General features: G+C 38.7%; 1 pseudogene; it reads right to left on the reverse strand.

Annotated features, from left to right (window-relative positions):
- Positions 1–14,138: 14,138 nt before the first annotated feature.
- LOC129893540 (5S ribosomal RNA) lies at positions 14,139–14,258 on the reverse strand (annotated as a pseudogene).
- Positions 14,259–15,281: the final 1,023 nt, after the last annotated feature.

Here is a 15,281-nt window from a genome sequence, read left to right on the forward strand (position 1 = left end):
GGGAAGGAAAGGTTGGTTGCACGTTTTCTGGGAGTAATGCCTCGCTCAATCAATCGGGCGCTATCCCACCCTTCTTCCTTGATCTACACATTCACGACCCATCATCTAATGTTCTGTACTTATATATGTCATGTGCAGAAATGCCCATGGACAAGCACTTGGTACGTCATCTTATCGATACACTTGGTGCTTGTTACACCCCACACTTTTGAATATTGAAACGTGTTCTTAGCCCTTTTGAAAGTGGCCATAAGACCCTTACTGTCTACACACATCGAACAACCCTAAGGAAAGAAGAATGCGACACCCCACAATATAGAAGGTTGGAAATAGATTCATAAGAATTCAGAAAGATTTGGAGGCCCAGAAATGAGTCGTAGGACGTGACTCACTTACGTAAGATACTATTTTAGAAGTCTTATAAAATAAATCTACTTAAGGAGATACCAAGCTTACGTAGCACGGATTACATAAGTTCTTAAAATAAGACGAGATTATGAACCTACGTGGAAGAGGGGAAAATGACATGTGGCAGCAAGAGGAGGAGGCACGTGGCAGCATGGGAGGGTGCCATGTGGAAGCAGCTGACCCACCTGCTTGGGGTCAAGTAGGTGACCCACCTACTTAGGGGTGGGACCTACCAAAGACACGTGGCAGCCTAGGCGGCATAATATGGATACGTGGCCCAATAGGGGCTGGACACATGGCACCCTATGGGTCTGCCATGTGTCACCTCCTAGTTCAGTCTACATATATTTTTTTGTGACTCTTAATTCATTTCTTATCCAAAAAAACTTAAAAAAAAGAAAAGGAACCCTAAAGCTAAGAGAAAAGGGTGGCAGCCAAGGGAGGAAAAAGGTAGGTTTTCCGATTTCGTTCTATGAATTAATTATCTAGGGTATACCATAATGATATGAGGGTATTAATAGTATAGATTTATGGTTTGTAGCAGCACCAAATGGTTAACAAGTAGTCCACGCAATTTCAGCACATTTAGAGAGTTTCTGAGGAGAGTTTTGGGGCGTTTTAGACAATTTCGGGTAAGGTAAGATTTTTCCTTTCAATTTGGAATTTATGGGGTTTTTATGAAGTTTATTATACACCTTATACATGGCTGGAAGTATAAAAAAATCCGTGGAAATGCCCAACGTTCGAAACAATGTATATTGAAGTCGTCGTAGCTAAATTGAAGTTGAATAGTGTGTTGTGTTTGTGGTGTGTGGCTTCTGGTCGTGTGGTTTGTTAAGATGCTGTAATATGGTTTAAATAGAATGTGGGTGCTTCTGTTTGCAGCCACACGGCCCTCCACTTTGCATAGTTAAAGGTTTTACAAAAAAGAGACTAAAACCCTATTTTGATATCGTAGTTTTGAATGAGTTGTTTGGGGTTGTATTTTGTAATATTGAGGCTAGTTCATTTTATATATGCTTCTGTTTGTTGTTATTAGTTTGGTTGTTGACACCGTGGCCAAGTTGGAATCTTGGGGATATTGAAGTTATAGAGGATGTGCTGCCCAAATTCTATTAACTTCTAGCTAACTAATAGACTAGTCGGGACTAGTCGAGAAAGGAAAATAAGGAATTGGTTCCTATGAGTGGTTGGTGATAGAATTACAAGTTGTACAGTCGAAGACTACTAACCTTAGTATCACTTTTATGTTAAATAGGTTAAAGGAGTAATGGAGGAGCTTGAACCCGATTAACCCGTAACAGGTATGTAAAACTTGTCTTTTTTCTTCTGTTGGCATATCTTAGATATAGACTAGGGATGTTGTAAGCTTTGGGGAAATTTCATTCTTAGGTTCTGAATGTAACTTCAGGACTCTTGATCACTTTTGGATGTTAAGACTCTTAAATAGTTAAACTTCTATTCCCCGAGTCTTCTCTGTGACTGTATAGTGATTGATTAGACGAAGCCCATCTTTTTTCTAAAGACTCTGAGATAATTAATGCTCGGACTTCTATAAGATATTTCACACTAGTATATGTCTAAGATTTCCAAGATTTCTTTTTACTTAGTCCTTAGTGACAATTAGAGGGTGTACGTCAGATACTTCCTACCCTGGTCTCTAAGTGATGGTTCGCTTGATGACTTTATTGAGTCTCAGCTAATGATTCAGACTATGTTTTGCTTTCCACTACTCTACTAGTGTATACTGTAACACTTCTTCTCCCAGTCCCAGGCCGGTTATCGGATTCGTGCACAATTCCATTGCATTGTTCATTGCGCCCTCACTAGAAGGTCGGGTACGTATATATATATGTTATGATATGATGATGTGTTATAATAAGGAGGTGATGGTTCTACAGATATGATTCATCGGATCCCTGATAGGGCCGATTATATTGAAAAATTTGAGCATGCATGATTTTACTTTCCCAGGTATAGGTTGATGACTTGATAATTTACCCCCTGCTTCTCTATTTTAGATATACTTCCAATTGTGTTATGTTATGTTTTACATACTCAGTAATATGTCATACTGACCCCCTTTTCTCGGAGGGCTGCATTTCATGCCTGTAGGTACATATATAGGTGTTTGGAGTCCGTCAGCTTAGGATTCCACTCAGCTCAGCTAGAAGAGGCTCTATTGTATCAGATCCTAGTTTTTGGTACTGATGGCCGGTGTATAAAATGGTTTTGCCTATTCAGGGGTACGACGGGGGCCCTGTCCTACCATATGTTGTCATTAATATATTGAGAGGTCTGCAGACATGTATATGTGGGTTGTGTATGTCAGTTTGGTTCAGCTGGGCATACATGATATAGCTTGCATGCCCTCCCATGATGTGATACAAATAAAAGAGGCTACCAGTTTATGGAAATATTATCACCCAATAGGGTTATGTTGCATGGTATTATGTTATTTACAATTTCACTTGACCACAGTTGATAGACATATATACGGGGGTTCAGATCGGACCCCAATCGCAACCTACGGGATTGGGTGGTGACAGAAGTGGTATCAAAGAAGTTCATTCTTCGATTGTCTGCAGACCTTGTCTAGTAGAGTCTTGAATATCAATGTGTTACGCGCCACATCTATAAACAGGAAACTACAAGACATTTAGGATGTTACCTTTCTTTCATATCTGAGATCATGCTATAGATCCGAGTTATAGGAAACCTTCTTATACTAACCTAGGATTTTAGTAGAAGGAAGACATCAACAAAATGAAGTAATTGACGACATGGGAAGTTACGAAGCATGTAGGTAAGTAAAGGCATAGGAGATATCTGTTGGGTAAGGTATGGACATATGATTGAAGTGTAAAGTCAAAAACTAAAGGGAAAACTAGATAGGAAAGTGCAACAGATGCAGTTCGAAGTTGGATATACGAGGTAAGTCCATTATTTCTATATTATTGTTGATATTGAAAGCCTTGTATGGCTTCAGTATGAGATGATATTGGAAGCCCTGTGTGTTGCAGTATGAGATGATATTAGAAGCCCTGTGTGTCTATGAGATGATATGAATATATATATATATATATATATATATATATGTTGGCCTTGTGAGGAATTGTTGGTATTTTCTACGTGCAGGTTTTGGAATAGTAAGGAATATAGAGGAAACTCTACCGAAATATTTTCAGAATAAGAAAAGGGAATGAAACATAGACTCTTAGTATGCCTTGAAAGTTGATATTGAGTACCCCTCTTATGTTTAGCTAAAGCTGTAAGAGGTACCCTTCATGTCATCGATAAGGGGCATCATTTCTACTTGGAGAATTTTATTTCAGAGAAAAAAAAGCCTATCTAAGCAGTAAAGTTTAGACTACGGTACCTCCAGCCGTATTTGTGCTATAGGACCAAAAAAAGAGGAAAAAAAAGCTCAGGTTGAAGGGTAAGATGTCCAGCAATTGAGTTTCACTTTTCTTGAAAAGTACCAAGCACCCAATTCTTAGTTGAAATTTAGATAAGTTGTTCATAACGAGAGGATAAACTCAGAAGAAGACCATGTGGGTCAAGTGTTAAGAAGTACTATGATGTTTAAGAAATTCTAGTTTTCTTCTAATGGTGGTTGGAAAGCGCTCTATGATAACAGTTTATTAGTTCTCCACCAACTAATTGGAAAATGAAATGCTAACAGAAGTACCCTAGAGAGATGTTATGAATTGAATATGAGTATGAACTAAAAGGCAAATACGTAAGTATGAGTTTAAAGGTATAGTACAACAATGCGGGGATAAAGTAGAACCGTTAGTAAGGCACACTTGGTATGTGTTAAATTAGTCAAAATCATGTGTTAGGTATACAGTAAGGGCAAGGAGCATAAGGTATAAAGAAATGATACGTGTGCATAACGTCGCCCCAAAAATAATGGAACTCTTCAGAGACAAAGGCGATGAATTTAAGAAATAGATGGTGCAACTTACTTTCACCCCAAGAAACAAAGGATATAGGTTGGAATAAAACTATTATTCTGAGATAACCCTAGACAATCATCACTATACAAGTGGTGCCTAGTTAAAAATTGGAATGACTACAAGTGTGCATTAAACTTTCATAAAAGAAGTAGAATGTGGCCTTGGATGAGTTGTTTCCTGGGTCACACTATTCAAGTACCGATTAGTAGATGAGATATCACCTTATGTATGGGAAGGCTCATGTCACCTTGTGATTTAGCCAAGGTTCTATACATGGATAATCAGGTTATAAAATATGCAGAGAAACGGGCATAGGATACAATACCAGGCAGATTGGGGAAAGAGATCGGGCGGATTTGAGATTGGACATAGAGATGTAGAACAAGGTATCAGCAGATAAAAGTATAACTACCCTCTAAATGGGGGAAGTCAATGAGAAAATTGCAAGGGTAAGATGAAAGCAATTGATATGGCAACATATTTGAGATGGATGCTTAAACTTCAATAAGATCCCTTACTGAACCAAGTTAGAAAGATCTGGAAGTCGTCGATAATTGGATAGAAGTCACAATGCTATGTAAGGTAGTGTTAAGAAGTTTTAACAAGACCTTGAATGACATAGCGCTAGAAGCTAAGTTCATATAAAAAGAAAAGGGCATAGAAATGAAAGGATATCGAATAACTTAAAAGACTCTACGGAGGATAATGACATCATGCTAGACCAAAATCCAAAATTGTTATACCCCGTACCTTTATCTTCGAAGCATCTTCTTAATCTTCTTGAAAGTTATCCCATGACGCAGATTATCTATAACATGATTAAATCATTCTAAGGAAGGGAGGACGTGATGCCCCGTAAGAGTGAATGTTGGAAATAGGTCTATAAAGATTTAAAATGAGTTGGAGGCCAAAATAATAAGTCGTAGGACTCGACTTACCTACGTAAGCTACCAACTTGGACGACTTACATAACTAAGACACTGGAGTACATGTTGAGCTTACGTAGCAAGGATTACATAGGCTCCTAAAGTAAGATGAGATTACAAACCCACGGGAGAGGCAGAAGAAGGCGTAGCACCTATTTGGAAGCAAGTCGGTGATGCACCTACTTTGACTAAGTAGGTGATGCACCTACTTGGACCAAGTAGGTGACATACCTACTTTAGGTGGGTCCCACATCGGTACGTGGCAGCATGTGATTGGTTGTATGAGGTGACATGGCTGCCTAAGGTTGTGACACGTGTCACCCTTAGAGAATGACATGTGTCACATTCCAAAAGGATATATATACAAGTAATGACTAATCCCTTACATATTCAGCCATATTCACTTGGAAAACATGAGAGAAAAACATGAAGGAGCAAGAAAGGAGACCTACGGATTTGCTTCAAAAAGGTAAGTTCCCAAATTTATTTTCGTGAATTAATTATTTAAGGTATCCTACGGTGATATGACAGTGTTTAACAACATAAATTTTTTTGTTAGGGAAAAGCGGAGGTTTTTGTTCTTGTTAACAGACCCGTTTTTGAATGATAAAGCTGTTAGTAAAACGAGTATACCTCCTTGTGTAAGGCTTAGTTTCAAGTGATTCAAGATGTTTTGGAAATATATTTCATAGGGATATAACTTTAATTTAGCATATAAAACCAATTTTTGCTTTTATCTGCTCGAAAAAGGGTGGTGAAGCATGGGGGAGCTGCTGCCCAGATTTCGTTTTAGAAATTCTACAAAGACTGCTGTTGGTATTTTGGGCATATCTTTTTGTAAAAAATTGTTGTAGGGGTGATTCGAAATTGTATGCGACCCTAAGACACATGTATATAACTTTCATTGATGCCAAAAATCCTGTTTCTTTCAATTACCCCTTCGAAACTAAGCGACAATACAAGACAATAGGCTGTCCATAATTCACGTTTTGATAGCGTTGGCGAGTTTTGGCCAATTTTAGGAAAGGTAAGGTCTTTCCTTTCAATTTGAAGTTTATGGTGTTGTTATATGGTACATTACACCCTTTGTATGCTGTTGGAAGTTTAAGAATGTCATAGAAATGCTCAACGTTCGAAATAAACTAAATTGGAATTGCTATAGTTAAATTGTAGTCAAAATGAGGCGTTGTGCGTGTGAGGGATGTTGTAGGTCTGTTTTGATGTGTTGAAGGGACTAAAAGTGTTCTAAAATAGGTGGGTAAGCTTCTGGTTGGAGCCACATGACCCTCCTCTTTGTACGGTTAAAGGTTTTACGAACTAGAAACTAAAAACCCTATTTTGGTATCGTAGCTTTGAGCGAGTCGCTTGGAGTTTGTATTATGTAATGTTGAAATGAATTTCTTGTATATATGATGCAGGTTGTTGTTGTTGGTTGGATTTATTTCTTAGGGATTTAATTGGAAATTCAGATAGGGCATGTTATAGGGGAGGTGCTGCCCGATTTCCGTTAACGCCTTAACTAGTTAAGGAACTAGTCGAGAAGGCGAGCGAGGAAATGAATGTTGTGAATACTCGTAGGTAATATAAGATGCTGGAAAAGTCTAAGGTTGTTGATATTCGTGTTGATTCCATGTTAAATAGGTTTGGAGGACGACGACGTGAACGCGATTAATAGATGTACGTAAAAGGTACGTGAAGCTTTCTTTTAGCATGTTTTTGGCATAAGTATGTAAAGCTATTTCTTCTCTTGGAATGTTTTGGTATAAGTATGTAAAGCCTATCTGTTCTTTCTTTTGGGCATGTTTTAGATCTAAGTGAGAAGTGATATGTGTATGAAGCTTGGGGTAACTCTATTCATGAGCTCTGAACATGATTCATGATTCATAATTCGTGTTCACAGTTGAATGTTAAGACTCTTAAAGTAGTTAAGCTTCCATTCCTCAAGTCTTCTATATGCTGAGAAGTAGTCTATGTAAAGTTATTCTTACTCTCTTTTGGCATGACTTAGATGTAAGTATTATGTATATGAAGTTTAAAGTTATTCCACTCTTAAAACTCTGAGGGTGAGTTAAGACTCTTGTTCACTTCCTACTGATTAAAACTCCTGTAATAAGTTGAGTTATTACTTTTCAAGTCTTCCATGTGATAGGAAGTGGTGCATGTAAAGCTTGTTTTTACCTGCTTCTAGAAACACTAGACTAAAGGTTCTATAGGACATGGATTTTAATATAGCCCCATTTATAGATTCTGGATGTAACTCATGACTTTTACCCACTTTTGAATGATAAGGGCCTTGAAGTAGTTAAACTACGACCCTTGAGCCTCCTATAGGTTGAATAGTGTTGAGATGTGTAAGTTCCTATACCTAGGGGCTGTTGAACATGCTTTATGATGATATCTAAGGGATGTTTAATATGTTACAGAGTTTTGTGTGCACCTATATGCATTATGATATTTATATGGATCAGGCCGGACCTACCTCGGCATATTTTGCTATGTATGGATCGGGTCGTACGTTCCATGAAAGATTAAGCATTATATGGATCGGGTTGTCGTACCTCGGCATTATTATGCATTATACGAATTGGGCCATCGTACCTCGGTATTATTATGCATTATACGGATCGGGCCATCATACCTCGGTATCATCATGTAATATATGGATCGGGCTGTCGTACCTCGGCATTATCATGTGACATATGGATTGGGCTGTCGTTCCTCGACATGTTCTTTTTGTATACATGAATCGGGTTGTACGTCCCACAGTGCTAATAATTTGTATATGCCTATTATGATAGATGATGTGTTTGTAACATCGAGTCTCCGAGTGGGCCGGATATGGTACGTGATAATGGTATACAGGACTTTATTTTATAAGATGCAGGTACAGTACCCTATTAAATGTTATACTTGGTTTCCTGCATCCCTGTTTCAGTTGTTATCTCAGTTATGTATGCTTGTATACTTAGTACATGTATCGTACTGACCCCCCTTTCTCTAGGGGGCTGCATTTCATGCTCGCAGGTACAGATGTCATTTCGTAGATCCACCAACTTAGGATTTCTGCTCAGCTATGTTGGAATTGCTCCACTATTTCAAAGCCTAGCTTTTGGGTACTGGTCCTGTGATGTATATATTTGTTTATACAGGGGTACGGCGGGGGTCCTGTCCCGCTATATGTTGTCGTTCCTATTCTTAGAGGTCTATAGACATATGTGTGTGGGTTGTTTAGGAGTTTATTTCGATTATGACTATGCGACATGTTGTAAAAGCTATTATGTGGTGGAAGCCTTGTTGGCTGGGTTTCTCTTTCCTGACATGATGCAAATGAAAGAGGCTACATGTGTATGAATATTTTATCACCCACGGGGTTCATATGTTTGGTTCCAATATCTAAGAGGCTATATGAACATGAAAAAGTTTTAACCCATTGAGGTTTTTGTGAGCAGTATCACATTATACATAGTCCAATTTGGCTATAGTCGACAAATAGATACACCGGGGTCCAGGTCGGACCCCAGTCGCGGCCCATAAGGTTAGGTCGTGACAAAAGTGGTATTAGAGCAGTTCGTCCTTAGAGTGTCTACAGACCGTGTCTATTAGAGTCTTCTTTATCGGTATGTTATGCACCACATATATAGATAGGAGGCTATAGGACATTTAGGATGTTACCTTTAGGATCGTGTGATAGAGCCGAGTCATAGGGAATGAAATTTCTCATACTAACTTGTGATTTCAGCAGAAAGACAACATCGATAGAAAAAGGTTACTGACGATATTTGAAGTTACACAGCACACAGGTAAGAAAGGCACGAATGATAGGTACCAGGGAAGGTATTGAATTACGATTGACATGTAAAGTTGAAAATTGAAAGGAAAAGTAGACGAAAAGTCTAAACAGGTGCAGTTTGAATTGGACATACGAGGTAAGTCCATTAGTTTATACTATTGTTGATATTGGATGCCCTATGAGCCTACGATATGACATGATATAATACGTATATATGTATCTTTATACGTGTTGGCCCTGTGAGGCACTGTTGGCATTTCCTACGTGCAAGTGTTGAGATAGGGAGAAATATAAAGGAAACTCTGCCCAAATTTTCCTATAAATAAAAATAGAATGAGATACAGGGTTGTTGTATGTCTTGAAAGGTTGTGCCCACAATAATGATGAAATTTTGATAAACCACGAGTATGGCTGACCTCGAGAAGTAAGTTAATTGCTGAATTGATGGCAATAAAAACTAGGAGGTCGGTATGCCTACAGGTAATCTACCCTCTTAAATTGACTATATGGGTTAATAAGAGGCCTTTGGATGACAACCAATGTAGAGAAATCTTGAAGCAATCGTAAGACCTTATGAGGCTAGTTAACATTCGAGGACGAATGTTCTAAAGGGGGGAAGGATGTTATACCCCATACCTTTATTCTTCGGAATGTCTTCTTAAGCTTCTTGAAAGTTGTCCCATGACGCAGATTATCTATAACATGATTAAATCACTCTAAGGAAGGGAGGACATGATGCCCCGTAAGAGTGAAGGTTGGAAATAGGTCTATAAAGATTTGAAATGAGTTGGAGGCCAAAATAATAAGTCGTAGGACTTGACTTACCTACGTAAGCTACCAACTTGGATGACTTACATAACTAAGCCACTGGAGTACATGTTGAGCTTACGTAGCAAGGATTACATAGGCTCCTAAAGTAAGATGAGATTACGAACCCACGGGAGAGGCAGAAGGAGACGTAGCAGCTACTCGGAAGGAATCAGGTGATGCACCTACTTGGACCAAGTAGGTGACACACCTACTTGAGGTGGGTCCCACATCGCCATGTGGCATGTGATTGGTTGCGTGAGGTGGCATGGCTGCCTAAGGTTATGACACGTGTCACCCTTAGAGGATGACATGTGTCACATTCCAAAAGGGATATATATACAAGTAATGACTAATCCATTACATATTCAGCCATATTCACTTGGAAAACATGAGAGAAAAACGTGAGGGAGCAAGAAAGGAGACCTACGGGTTTGCTTCAAAAAGGTAAGTTCCCCAATTTGTTTCCGTGAATTAATTATTTAAGGTATTCTAAGGTGATATGACGGTGTTTAACAACATAAAATTTATCGTTAGGGAAAAGCGGAGGTTTTTTTTCTTGTTAACAGACCCGTTTTTGAATGATACAGTTGTTAGTAAAACGAGTATAACTCCTTATGTAAGGCTTAGTTTCAAGTGATTCAAGATGTTTTGGAAAGATATTTCATAGGGATATAACTTTAATTTATCCTATAAAACCAATTTTTGCTTTTATCTGCTCGAAAAAAGGTGGTGAAGCATGGGGGAGCTGCTGCCCAGATTTTGTTTTAGAAATTCTACAAGGACTGTTGTTGGTATTTTAGGCATATCGTTTTGTACAAAATTGCTATAGGGGTGATTCAAAATTGTATGAGACTCTAAGACACATGTATATAACTTTCATTGATGCCAAAAATCCTGTTTCTTTCAATTACCCATTCGAAACTAAGCGACAATACAAGACAATAGGTTGTCCAGAATTCACGTTTTGATAGCATTGGCGAGTTTTGGCCAATTTTGGGAAAGGTAAGGTCTTTCCTTTTAATTTAAAGTTTATAGTGTTTTTATATGGTGTATTACACCCCTTGTATCCTGCTGAAAATTTAAGAATGTCGTAGAAATGCTCGACGTTCGAAATAAACTAAATTGGAATTGCTATAGTTAAATTGTAGTCAAAATGAGGCGTTGTGCGTGTGAGGGATGTTGTAGGTGTGTGGTAATGTGTTGAAGGGCCTAAAAGTGTTCTAAAATAGGTGGGGAAGCTGCTTTTTTAGGCCACACGACCCTCCACTTCATACGGTTAATGGTTTTACGAACTAGAAACTAAAAACCCTATTTTGGTATCGTAGCTTTGAGCGAGTCGCTTGGAGTTTGTATTATGGAATGTTGAAGTGAATTTCTTGTATATATGCTGCAGGTTGTTGTTGTTAGTTGGCTTTATTTCTTAGGGATTTAATTGTAAATTCGGATAGGGCATGTTATAGGGGAGGTGCTGCCCGATTTCCGTTAACGCCTTAACTAGTTAAGGAACTAGTTGAGAAGGTGAGCTAGAAAATGACTATTGTGAATACTCGTAGGTAATATAAGATGCTGGAAAAGTCTAAGGTGGCTGATATTCATATTGATTCCATGATAAATAGGATTGGAGAAAGACGACGTGAACACGATTAATAGAAGTACGTAAAAGGTATGTGAAGCTTTCTTTTGGCATGTTTTTGGCATAAATATGTAAAGCTGTTCCTTCTTTTGGCATTTTTCGGTATAAGTATGTAAAGACTATCTGTTATTTCTTTTGGGCATGTCTTAGATTTAAGTGAGAAGTGATATGTGTATGAAGCTTGGGGTAACTCTATTCATGAGCTCTGAACATGATTCATGATTCATAATTCGTGTTCACAGTTCAATGTTAAGACTCTTAAAGTAGTTAAGCTTCCATTCCTCAAATCTTCTATATGCTGAGAAGTAGTGTATGTAAAGTTATTCTTCCTCTCTTTTGGCAAGACTTAGATGTAAGTATTATGTATATAAAGTTTGAAGTTATTGCACTCTTAAAACTCTGAGGGTGAGTTAAGACTCTTGTTCACTTCCTACTGATTAGAACTCCTGTAACAAGTTGAGTCATTACTTTTCAAGTCTTCCATGTTTTAGGAAGTGGTGCATGTAAAGCTTGTCTTTTCCTGCTTCTAGAAAGACTAGACTAAAGGTTCCATAGGACACGGATTTGAATATATCCCCATTTATAGATTCTGGATGTAACTCATGACTTGTAACCACTTTTGAATGATAAGGGCCTTGAAGTAGTTGAACTACGACCCTTGAGCCTTCTATAGGTTGAATAGTGTTAAGATGTGTAAGCTCCTATAACTAGGAGCTCTTGAACATGCTTTATGATGATATCTAAGGGATGTTTGATATGTTACAGAGTTTTGCATGCACGTATATGCATTATGATATATATATGGATTAGGCCAGACGTACCTCAGCATATTTTGCTATATATGGATCGGGTCATACGTTCCCTGACAGATTATGCATTATATGGATCGGGCTGTCGTACCTCAGCATTATTATGCATTATACGGATTGGGACATCGTACCTAGGCATTATTATGCATTATACGGATCCGGCCATCGTACCTCAATATTATCATATAATATATGGATCAAGCCATTGTACCTCGACATTACTATGTGATATATGGATTGGGCCATCATTCCTCAGCATGTGCTTGTTGTATATATAAATCGGATAGTACATCCCACAGTGCTAATAATATGCATACGTCTATCATGATAGATGATGTGTTTGTAACACCGAGTCCCCGAGTGGGCCGGATACGGTACGTGATAATGGTATACATGACTTTATTTTATGAGATGCAGGTACAGTACCCTATTAAATGCTATACTTGGTTTCCTGCATCCCTGTTTCAGTTTTTATCTCAGTTATATATGCTTATATTCTCAGTACATGTATCGTACTGACCCCCTTTCTTTGGGGGGGCTGCGTTTCATGCCCGCAGGTACAAATGTCATTTTGGAGATCCGCCAGCTTAGGATTTCCGCTCAGCTATGTTGGAAGTGATCCACTATTTCGGATCCTATCTTTTGGGTACTGGTCCTGTGATGTATATTTTTGTATATGCAGAGGTACGGCGGGGGCCCTTTCCAGCCATATGTTGTCGTTCCTATTCTTAGAGGTCTGTAGACATATGTGTGTGGGTTGTTTAGGAGTTTATTTCAGGTATGACTATGCGATATGTTGTAAAAGCTATTATGTGGTGGCAGCCTTGTCAGATGGCTTTCCCTTTCATGACATGATGCAACTGAAAGAGGTTACACGTGTATGAATATTTTATCACCCACTAGGTTCATATGTTTGGTTCCTATATCTAAGAGGCTATATGAAGATGAGATAGTTTTAACCCATTGAGGTTTTTGTGAGTAGTATCACATTGTAAATAGTCCAATTTGACTATAGTTGACAAATAGGTACACGGGGGTCCAGGTCGGAACCTTGTCGTGGCTTACGAGGTTGGGTCGTGACAAAAATGATGGCTACAGAGTTGGTCGCAAAGGATGTTGCGACAGATGCATAACCAATGATAAGGAATGTAGGGTTGTAGAACAAATGCTGCACTGCGAAGTTATTAGGAGAATAAGTGGTATCCCTTTGGGATTAAGATAATATTATGACCATGTTTGAAATGATGATAAGCACCTTCTAATTGTGTTAAAGTCTCACATATAGGCAATTTAAGGTATAGGTAAGATGCAGTATACTAGATATGTTAGAAAAGACTTATATGCCTTTGGAAGGCTGAAAATAAACAGACAATGGCAAGGCTACACCTTAAACGGGGGAAGTGGATATGAGACATACAAGTATGAGGTAAAACCAACCGACACTACAATGTGCTAATGTGAAAATTTAAAACTTCAAAGGAAATCTTATGCAGGAATGAGCTAGCAAGATCTAAAAGCCAGCCATAATGGATACATACCATGATATCTAAGACCATACGGGAAACCATTAGCAGAGACCCTAATAAATGGGTATTTACGAAAAGGGGTGAATACAATAGGAGAAGTTAAATCAAATGACAAAAAAGGGACATGGTCATGGTGGAACTAAAGATTTACCCCTATACCGGTTGTAAGATAAAAGGAAAAAGGGCAGGGTGAAACATGAAGACTAGTAAGACGACGCTAAGGTAAATCTTGGACTAAGGTGAGTGCCTCACACATTATTGCAAGGATTGCATTGAAATGCGACACGAAGACTTCCCAGAGAGGTCACCCATCCCAGTATTACTCTCGCCCAAGCACGCTTAATTTCAAAATTCTGATGGACCTTAGTGTGTCAGTACTGGTTTGATCGCGTAAGATGGAAGAATCTGAACTAGCGGCGGAGGAACAATATGAGATTATGTACCTAGAGTACGATAAGTTACGTTAAGGGAATTGCAAAAAAGGGCTTGAGCAATACAAGCAAGATTAGCTGATTACTAACATATGGCGCACTTGTGTGCCATAGTTCTTCAACGTAGCACCGGTTAATGATAGGCAAAGCATAGAATGTCTATATGGGCCAATGGGTAAGGGAATTTCGACACCACTTGGTAACCACCTCTGAGGGACAAAAAGCAAAACCCAAAAGGTAAGGGTATCGGTTGATGTCATTTAAAGAAGGCAAGAAGTAATACACAAGGTGAAATATTCCACAATACGACCTTGGCTATAGGACTCACTTCACACTCCATGGATAGATGACTCTGGAGGGAATGTTACCGACAGAATAACAATATTAGCCCATGATCTTTCCATCAAAGGCTTCCTACTCAGTCGAAAAGGTGTGAAATTATAGGAGAAAGGGGATAGGACCTTACAGAGTCTCCATAGCTACTATCCCAGATGAAGGAGCCCAAGTTATAGTTACTACCGACGGTTAGTCCGCGAAGAAACGGAAAAGATAGATAAGCCTTCGTATACTACTTTACCCTCAAACTGATGGACAGACTAGGTCTACTATCTACATGGTAGACAATATGTTGCAGGCCTATGCGGTTGGCCCCAAAGGTGGGTCGAACAATTGCCTACCACCTATTAGTAGTACTTATGATATTAATTATCGTTCTAGTATCCGGACGGCCCTATATGAGACTTTGTAAGGCAGATAGTGTAGGTCGCCAATTGGTTGGTTTAATGTTAGTAAATCATGATTAATAAGCCCAGATGTGGTTCACTAAGCGGTACAAAATCTAAAGCCTATTCAGGGAAAGTTTTTAACTGCTCAAAATTGACAAAAGCTATATGCAGATAATCAGCTTCGCTCTTTGGAAATTTAAGTGAGCAATTGGGTTTCTTTGAAGAAGTCACCCATGGAAGGAGTAATGAGGTTTGGTAAGA

The sequence above is a fragment of the Solanum dulcamara genome, chromosome 6, assembly GCF_947179165.1.
Source record: "Solanum dulcamara chromosome 6, daSolDulc1.2, whole genome shotgun sequence".
NCBI lineage: Eukaryota > Viridiplantae > Streptophyta > Magnoliopsida > Solanales > Solanaceae > Solanum > Solanum dulcamara.